Genomic DNA, 10,138 nt, shown 5'->3' with positions numbered 1-10,138 from the left:
CTTTTGCGCTTGCACGGTCACATAGAAGCTGATTAATTCCCCTTTCGCCTTGCTCAGTCATTCAGATTTGGAAAGTAAATAACAAGTTGACATCATTACAGCCCCGCATTAGTGTGTCACATTCCTCTGGCTCCCGTAAATGTTGAAATATCAGCGCAGTTGTTTCCAAAAAAAAACAAAACACCGTGGGAAATATTCGCATTTGGTATAGCATTAAATAGCGAAATATTTATTTTTTAATCTTAGTTTTTTTTTTTTTTTTTTTTTTTCGTTTTTCCCCCCCAAAGCATCGAAAACAAATATGGTACCGAGGTTTGTCGATATGAATATTTTAAGTGGTAACCAATTTTATTGTAAGAATATTATAATCTTATAATTATATTATAATCATATTATAATCTTAATGTAGGCCTACATCGGCGTAGCTCTAAATGTGTTTTGTAGAAAATATTTTTTTCAAAATCATTTTAATTAATAGTTTATTCTAATGATCTTTCTGGTCATTCTGTTTTACAATAATTGATCATTAGCCTTATATCACAAAAATCATACACATATAATACTATAAGGCCACACCACAGGAGTGCCACACCATATCATATAACGTCGTACGTCAGAACACAGAGCACGGCCTCCATCATACTAGAACTTTTATCACACAGCAATTCTGTAACGACAGTTCAGTACGCAGCGTTGTTTCTGCAGAACAAGTCTCAAAGAGTAATATTCGAACAGTAGGATGATCTGGTGGAGGGCATTTTATTAATGCTGCTGAGGGGTGTGATTTAAAGCTGTGTAGATGAGCATGTGGGGGTTAAGGTGGTCACGTTTCCCCCTTTGATACATAGACACAGTGCTTCTGCTACAGGTATGAAAACAGACAGTGTTCTGAAATATGTCCAGTGTTTCTGGAAAGGCGATTTGTTTGTATTCAAATGATGCCCCCGTTTAAATCAAATCAAAGTCAAATTTATATATCATACATTTTATTATATATATACACAACAGCCGTTGTATACAAATGTCTAAGTCCTAGCCCGCAGTGAGCAAGCCAAAGATGATGGTGGCAAAGAAACCTTGATAGGAACCAAGAGCCAAAGGCAGGGCCCATCCTCCCCTGGCCGACAACGGACAAATCTGTTTAATCTAATTTTGGGTGGAAAATGTAACAAATCTGGCTAAGGTGATACAACCCCAAAACTGGAGCCACTGAATAACCAGCTATTAGTTATCCAGACAGGAGAGTTCGTAATGAAAGCAAAGTTGAGTGTGTGTTCTCTTTCTGAGGACCTTCAGAATGGTGTTGCAGTGTATTGCATCAGCGATGGCTAGTTTGAGACCAGTCTTGACCACCACACCCCGCCCCATGGTGCTCTTTCGCACTCGGGCCGTCATCATCTCGCCGTTCAGGCACCCACTAAAAAGCCTCTCCTCTTACACCACTGTGAAGCTCGAGACACGGTGACTTTGCAGTGGCTCACACCAAGGCTCCTTGCAGCACTCGCCCTCAGACCTTCCGGGTGTGGCTTTTATGGGCATTACGGTATGAGAGCTTCCCTGCTGTGGAGTTGGTGCTGACCTCCTAACAAAAGCAGGTTCAATCCGCCTTCCCTCCCCCACACAGCCAGACTGATGAGGGTCACATGACCTTTCTAGACACTGCCAAGCACCGCAGTAAATATTCAGCTGTGGGGGAAGGGCGTCCCCAGTTACACTACACTGGAGTGTGTGTGTGTGTGTGTGTGTGTGTGTGAGAGAGAGAGAGAGAGAGAGAGAGAGACACACACATTCATATCCTCCATGCACTACACACCATATCGACATATTGAATCTGTCCTGTAGAGTCTAGCTTGTTGGTATGGATTGTAAACAGAGAATATGGAGGGGGAGTCTGGTTTGTGTGTGTTAGTGTGCCAGACGGAAATCAGGAAGCTGTGGGTAAATGTGTACGCACAGACTGCACACATACCACCCATCCCCCACCTCTACAGCAACAGTATCAATGGAGATACAGAGAGAGAGAGAAAGAGAACAAGAGCCATATAACAATGTTACATCCGCCTGCTTCTCTGCTGACAAATAGCAGTGTGTGCAACCCGTGTGATTCAGAAGAAGGAAAAAAAACAACACCTCAGCATTGAATTACCACACACAGAGTGTTTTTTTATGTTCAAGTGGACACAAAGGAATGCTGGAAGAAATAATTCAACACCTGGGATTTTGCCATGTGCATGATCAATAAGGAAAAAAAGGAGGAAAGCACGTTGTGCACCCAGGGCTAGAGCAGTCGTACACGAGTCATAGGGAAACAGACTGATATGTGCAGTAGATCATCAGGGTGGAGAGAGGGAGAACGTTCCAGTGAACTGCCACAACGGTACACCCAATAGTCTTTGGGGGTTGGTGAGGGTGGGGGGTGGGGGGCTAGCAAACAGATGTCAGAAACTTAAGAGCTGAGGTCAAAGGTTGATGACCCTTGTCCCAGAAGTGCCTTTGCATCATAGCAACAAATGTCAACTCAGGAAGGCTTATGCAGAGTGTGGCACATTCCAGAAATGCAGATGTCAACCACAGAAGCCGACAGTATCAGGCTTACGTGCAACTTCCTTTTAATGTTCTTAAAGAGGAATTGATACTTACGAGCCTATTTTTTTTTCTGTTTCACTATGACTGATGTATTAAGTCAAAGTACAAGCAGATTATCCAGTCTTGTCAGTGTTGTTTTCTGTGTAATGAAATCTATATTACATAATAGTTTTATGTTCTATGATTATGTTACAATTCAGAAAGACGTAAAAATGCCCTGTGAAGATATATTGAGGCAAACAGGGTACATGAAAAGGTCTAGGAGGATGGAACGCTTGCTATGGTCCAGTCACTGATCACTGCTTCTGTGTTTTTTCATTTTCCACTCACAAGGTGTTAAGAGGTATTAAGATGCCATGAAGCTTTTGTTATACCAAGCCTTGTGTTTGCTTTAACTACAATGAGGCAAAGGTAAGAAGAGATAAAGAGATATTTTATTTGTTGCGTAAGATGACAGCATGAGGAGAGAAAGAGCAGGAGCAGGCTGTGCACGCATACACACACACACACACACACACACACACACACACACACACACACACACACACAGAGATAAACACACAACAAAACTGTCTGTGGCCTGGAATCGTGGGGAATCCTGACAAGGCTTCCTATAAAATGTTCTAAATGTTATGTTTTGATTTATTTATTTGAAATGTATTTCATTTTGCAGCTCACACTTGCAGATCATCAGCTAGCATTATACTGGGGCTCATGGCTTTTCCTTTGAATCTCTGGCAGAGTTCAGGCTTCACTTTGCTCCTAAACCATTTTGACTTTCAAAGGGCCACAGCCAAGCTCATGATCTTTTTATCTTTTCCACTCTCTTCCTCCCAACTTTGTCTGCCAAATCCCATTCAGACCAGCCAGTGGGTCTTAGCACGCCTCTTCTGTAGAATCTGTTGTTGTAAATCAGCACGGTTGCTGTGCAGAACAGGGAATGTGATTTTTTTTTGCATTCAGGATAATTGTGTTGCGGAACTGAGCTGATTTCAATGTGGAACTGAGTTGATTTCAGTGTTCATTACATGCCTCACATGAGAAAGACCAACAGTCTTATAAGGGGGCACTAATATTTTGGAATATTGAAACAACATGTAAAACCTATGAGATGAAGATTTCTTGAGGTTGGGTCACAAAGGAATTGTTTCAGTTGTGTGGTAATATATTGAGGTTCTAATCTTGTCTGTTTGGGAACTGTACTGTTGAGTATCTGCCTGTCCTTGCGGGTATTTTTTGTCAGTGCAGTCTGTCTGTGTTTGGCAAATGTTTTCATGAGTGCCAAGACTGGTTCCTACAAGACTTTTAATTTATCAGACCCTTTTTGTACTGCTAATTGGCATTCAATCTTATATGACTCACCTGTGCAGCTGCTTTTGTAACTGTGATTTAGTTGTTAGTTTTGTTAAAGTTGTTGTTTTGATGTCTATTGTGCTTGGACATTTCATAATTTGCTGTTTGATTTTTCAGAATTTTATTCTGTGTTCATTTCCTGAGACTGGGATGTGTTAGAATGATATTTGATTCAGATCATTCCGAATATGTGGGAGGACACGGGTTACAGACTATGGTCTGACACAGGTTTCTGTGTTACAGACTATTTTGACGTTGTTATATGTTTTCACTCTGAATAGTGAATAAGTAAGCATGTGCACATTTAAAAGCATATTTAAAGAAACATAAGTTGACCAAATTGATCTATTCAATACTTTAGATAAAAGCTTGTCTACCCATTACCACTGTTCAACAATCCAGACAATAACGTAGACAGTCCAGTATGTGCTTACTTAATTATTTTCATATTATTTGATTTTATGTTTATTCACAAAAACGAGGGAATGAGGTTTGGAGCTTTGATTTAAAGAGAAACACAGATGAAGCTTTTTTAGGGTCGACTGAAACGCAGTTTCAAAGTCTCAGTGTATCGACTGTGAGAGCAAAAATACTCCTCCACACCGAGGAACTGTCAGTTATAAGTGAGAGGGGAATGTGTGCGTTTAGAAGCAATTATATAATTGTATTTGCCAATTTATGCAAAACATTCGATTAACCATAAAATCTCTGATGACAAGGCCAATGCGATTCTGATTCCACAGACAGAACATTAACAGATTAACAACAAATTTATGTTAGAGTAGTGTTATACTGAAATGAAATGTTAATGAACGTGCCTCAGCTCCCATTAGACTGATGCACCAGAGTGTATTGTGCGCTTTTCCACCTTGTAATCGCGGCCCTGTTTAGTGCAGAGACTCTCTCCCTGTGAATGTGTGGTGAGTAAGGCAGGCCACTCTGCCATGGGGGGTTTGGCCCACTTGTGAGAAAGATACCACAGCACAGCAGGATACAGTGCTTGGCCCCGGACAAAGTAGGTTGCAGTGAGAGATTGTCAGCCAGCCAGTAATACAGTATTATACTCGGCCAGGGGAGGATGCCCGCTCCTTTGAGTCTCGGTTCCTCTCAAGGTTTCTTCCTCGTGCTCTAGGGAGATTTTCCTTGCCACTTTCACCATTGGCTTGCTCACTGGGGACTTGGACTTGAACATTTGTAAAGATGCTTTGTGTTAACAATTGTTGTAAAAAGCGCTATATAAATACATTTGACTTTGAGTATTATATGCTTTGTTACAATATGCCCTCTCTCTCTCTCTCTCTCCCTCTCTCTCTCTCTCTCCCTCTCTCTCTCTCTCTCTCCATCTCTCTCTCTCTCTCCCTCTCTCTCTCACTCTCTCTTTCTCCCGCTCTCTCAATCTTATTTTCACTCTCTTCCTTTTTTTCCTCTGGTCTCTTTTTTATCTCTATTTTTGTCTTGCCCCTCCCTCTCTCACTCTCTTCCTGTCTCATTTATGTTTTCTCTCTCAATCTGCCCCCCCCCGCCCCCAGTCTTTTGACCCCATCCCTCTTTCGTGCCCCTCCTCCCTGTATAATTACTGTGTAGGTGTAGTGATGTAGAGCTATCCATACCTATGGATACAACCATTCTCTTTGCAAATATTAAGTCAAAAATTCTTGTCAGTCCATGCCAGAATATATTTAAGGGATTTAATTGTACAAAATAAGATAAAAAATAGATTAGAAAAGTTCTCTCTCTCTCTCTCTCTCTCTCTCTCTCTCTCTCTCTCTCTCTCTCTCTCTCTCTCTCTCTCTCTCTTTGTGAATGGATGTGGGTGTGTTATAAAATTAATCTTGTCATTAATCTAATTCAGTATTTAATTTGCTCTCTACCAACCCTGTTATTACTAAAATATGAGGACTGTGTTCCAAAGCTTTTGTTGGGTGCTTTGAAGTGTGCTTCTGAAGTGAGCTTTGAAGTGTGCTTTGTCAGAATTTGCCCTTGCCTTTTGAACTCTTCCTGTGGTTGAGGTAAGGGGAGAGACCTCCCTCAGTGTAAAAGGGCAACTAACACACACAAAGGATGAGTTGGGGGGCGGCACAAAGGACAACGTGTGTAACAGACAAACCGCGTCAGGGCGCATGTAAACAGTGCCATCTAGTGGTCACCTTCTTCTTATCCTTTATAATAAACCTGACAATATTTCACACGTTCCCAAAACGAATGAGCCCCATAACTCTACAGTCAACTTAATCACTATCGTGAGTGATAACTACCAACAATTACAGGGATAGCTTGTACCATTGTTCAGGGCTATACCAACGTGCTGCAGTCAGATAAGAGTTCTGACTCTAGGAGAAGCTGTGTCCATCACATTGATGAAGTCTCCCTTCAGGGGTTTTGTGGTAGTGCCTAACCTGTACCCTGCTGAGCTTTAGGGGCTGTGTAGGCAAGATTAGTTTATGCTGAGTGCCCAGAAATGGACAGATTGGACAGAAATAGCAGAGTAGTCTGTAATCATGACTGTTAAATAGGAGAATTTCCCTGCCAAACCTGGAAGGTCTGTTGTATAGGTCTAACAGTGCCGTTACCTCCCTTAAGTGTCATACAGAGGGAGTATGAAAAATATGATGTCATTAATAAAATATTAATGGAGTAAATCATAAACAGAGACTGAGTGTTTCTAAACAAAGAAAGCAAAGTTGAGCCAAAGGCAGGGTCCAGTATTGGAAAATAATCTCAAACCTAAACACCTTTTTAGCCCAATCCTCATATCTGAAGTATATTTATAAAGTTGGCATTGTTGGTGCATCGAGCTGGTAACCATGGTCACACTACACCATTCATCACTACACGTGTGTAAAGTCAAATGAGGGAGATTTAGTAAAATAACCAATGTCAGAGGGTAAAAGCGCCAGAGAGATTTGGTTACAGAAAGCTTTTTTTGAGAAGATGAAACTGGCTCATCTAATACTTTACACACTCACGTTTGACTTTTCATCAGAGTGATTTAAGATGGCACAATATTAAAAATAATAATATTTAGGTTAGATGATACATATTGGAAGTTATCTTTTTTTATTTGTTTCAGTCTCTAAGACGTTAAATACCTCCTCCTAGTGGTCCATTATAACATTGCAACATTGATAACTCAAAAATGATTCAAACAAATGGCACTTCTCATACTCTCTCTCTCTCTCTCTCTCTCTCTCTCTCTCTCTCTCTCTCTCTAGGAGTGTCCTTTGGCTCAAATTTCATTTTGTATCAACAGCCACAGTGTGGGAGTGTGTCAAAGTCTTATTCTGTGTCTATACCTCCATACTCATCCATGACAGAACAGTTGGTGTCTTAGACCTGAAAGAGCTCTTGAGACAGGTCACATCCTATTTAACCTAGAGCAACCCAAAAGTAGGCATGATTAAGAAATCCTATGTCACACTCTACTGAATTTATGAACATTAAGGTCTTATCATTGTTCTGAAAGGGCATTTAAAGTTTGCGGTACATGTCAGTGTTATCTAATGAACATTTCAACACTTTCTCCAATGCAGAACATGTCTATCAGACTTCTTTATAAGCTTGATTAAATTAACTATTATCTGACTTTTAAGGCAATTTAAGATGATTAAAATACAAACCAACAAAAACAAAATGCTGCATTAAAACAAATCCAGGAAAAACATCTTCATTACAAAAGTTTTTGATAGAGAAATAATAAAAAAAACCCTGCTTATTGTTTATTTTAGCGTGTCCAAAGCAATGCTGTACCTTCTATGCGAGTATACACATGCACACACTTTTACAAAGGTGTGTGTGACAAAGGTACACCTGCCGCTTTAGGGATCAAAGATGCGTGGCATTAACTACCCAGGCAACAGGAAAAGCTTTACCTCACATAGGGGCTGAAATGTGAAACCGCCTTTCTATTGTCTTTGGAACAATACAACTAGGATCGCCTTCCCAGTGGTGTCAACGTCGTCTTTTGTTAACACACCCATATTTCTGCTTATTAAATTAATCATTTGGAGGAATCCCACAGCAGTCTACATGAAGGGATGTAAAACGCTACACAGCATGGTCCTGTCTCATCGCTCCGGCTAAGGCAACACCGGCGACTCTCAAAACAGTCAAGGATCAAAGGAAGCTGTCGGTGCCGTTTTTTTGGACTGACTGCCTTCGCTATTGTGTTGGAAACTCACTTACATTTCGTTTGAAGTGAACTGAGAGAATAAAGCAAAGCAGGTAGAGTGGGAACAAAGCCATGTTTGAACTACCACAGCAGGCCTCCACTGCAGTGTCTCGGAAGACATGACAGAACAACTCCCTCTGCTCTGTCATCTCCTGAGCTGCCGAACTTGTGTTTGCTCTGTTTAGTGCATTTGAGCAGTTTCCAGTGTGACTGCCTCATAGCCAGACACCATGTTACTCAGTAGTGAATGAGTTTACGCGCATGGTGGACCACATGTCTGGAAAAAAAAACAACTTTTACCTTTTGGATTTCTTTTTTTGTTTTAAAACGATTTTGTTTTAAAACGATTTAGTAAAAATACTTTACGAGTCTTTTTAAAAATGTTTTAAGTATGATGTAAGTCCAAAAACGCTCCCACGCTCTTTAAATGAGTTAGAAATGAAGGAGTCAAAAGACTTGCAGCCCCAGGAATACATCCTCAAAGATGTATATTTTACAATCAAACAAGCAATATTATTCCAAGAAAATGCAAACGCTTCAGTCTGACGAATTCCAGGTGCTTCTGAACTTCTGACAGCGGCTGAGTCACAAAGTGCGATGTCCATAGGAAGTGTCAGATTAACCACGACAGTAATGTCTAATCCAAAAGACTGTTCATCAGACACTCAGTCCTCCTTTATACATTCGTCTACTGACCTTGAACATGCATTATGTGGGGTGATTGTTACTCTCAGATTTAAGTATTTAAGTAAGCTTTCATACTGTCTTCAGTCAACCATGCTTCAAGTAGGCATTCTACATGTCTAATTCCTAATTACAGACAAAGTGGGTGTTATTTTACTTACCCATGGAAACATAAGTTGCCGATGGAGACGGGGGGCAGCATTAATAAGTGGAAAGAGGCACGACCTGCACAGGCGCAGATAAACACCTCGCCTCTGTCCTGCCTGAGATCACTGCCGGTAGTGTGCAGAGCCGTGCGTCTGGGGCAGGAGGAGGCATTAGGACCGCACACCGTCAGTTCCCTTCCCTGTCCACACACCATAAACCCCCCCTCCCCTCGTCACCAACACATGGCTGCAGTAAGGCAACAAATTAAGCCATTACGCAAAGGTTTAAGCAACACAGACATCCGTGTGTAACTGGTTTTAAGAGTGGCCACGGATCTCTCACTGTGGATCCTGCTGTGCCCGCCCACCCTGCACTGGTGGCATGGGGCATAAAAAACGTGGCACGCATACGTGGTCTTACCCCACGGAAAGGCTCCGTGGACTCCTACCAACCAGTCCCTTCCCGAGCACACGCGTTCTAGCGGACGGGGCACAGGCGCCATCAAGCTCCTGAAATCCAGCTCGCTGTGTGTGGTCAGAAGGCTGGGCAACCCTTACACAAAAATATGAGTTATGCTTGGCAGCAGTTTGCCCTCGGGACACACGGCCTGAACTAGGCTGACTCCTCGCTTCATTATGGAGGTATGAGCTGGCCCGGATGCAGGGTGGCCCAGGGCAAGGTGGCTTGCCAGGCCGGATCCCACGTTCTGTCCTGCTCTGCGTAAGAGGGATGTCCATAAAGGCTCATTAGACAGGAACACTGCACCAGTGGCCAGATAAGCTTGCCCAGGAGATGCAGAAAAGTTAAGTCAGAGCGGCGTGTCCTCAACACTCCCGGGAGCTCACTAATTAACTACCTCTTTTTTTTTTTTTTTTTTTTTTGGTGGTGATAAGCTAAAAAAAAAGTTATTTCTCTGACATCCTGCAGTATTTGTTGCGATAGTAAAATAACAAGGCTACAAAAGAAGTTAAAGTTTGGGTCAGTTGTGAATATTTTCAGACAATGCTCTGCTTGAGAAGAACTGCTTGGATATGACTGGGCTCAAGCAGCCACTGTCAAGTCAAATCAGATGACATAACACTTCCCCACAAGTGGCTTACAGATGACATGGAACCTTAGCAAGCGTTCATGCTTACTCTGCAAGAAAACAGAAAATATACAAAGACGAACAAGATGCTTAAACAAACAGCTTTTGATTCA

This window comes from Electrophorus electricus, chromosome 25 (genome assembly GCF_013358815.1).
Source record: "Electrophorus electricus isolate fEleEle1 chromosome 25, fEleEle1.pri, whole genome shotgun sequence".
Lineage (NCBI taxonomy): Eukaryota > Metazoa > Chordata > Actinopteri > Gymnotiformes > Gymnotidae > Electrophorus > Electrophorus electricus.
This window is presented reverse-complemented; position numbering follows the sequence as displayed.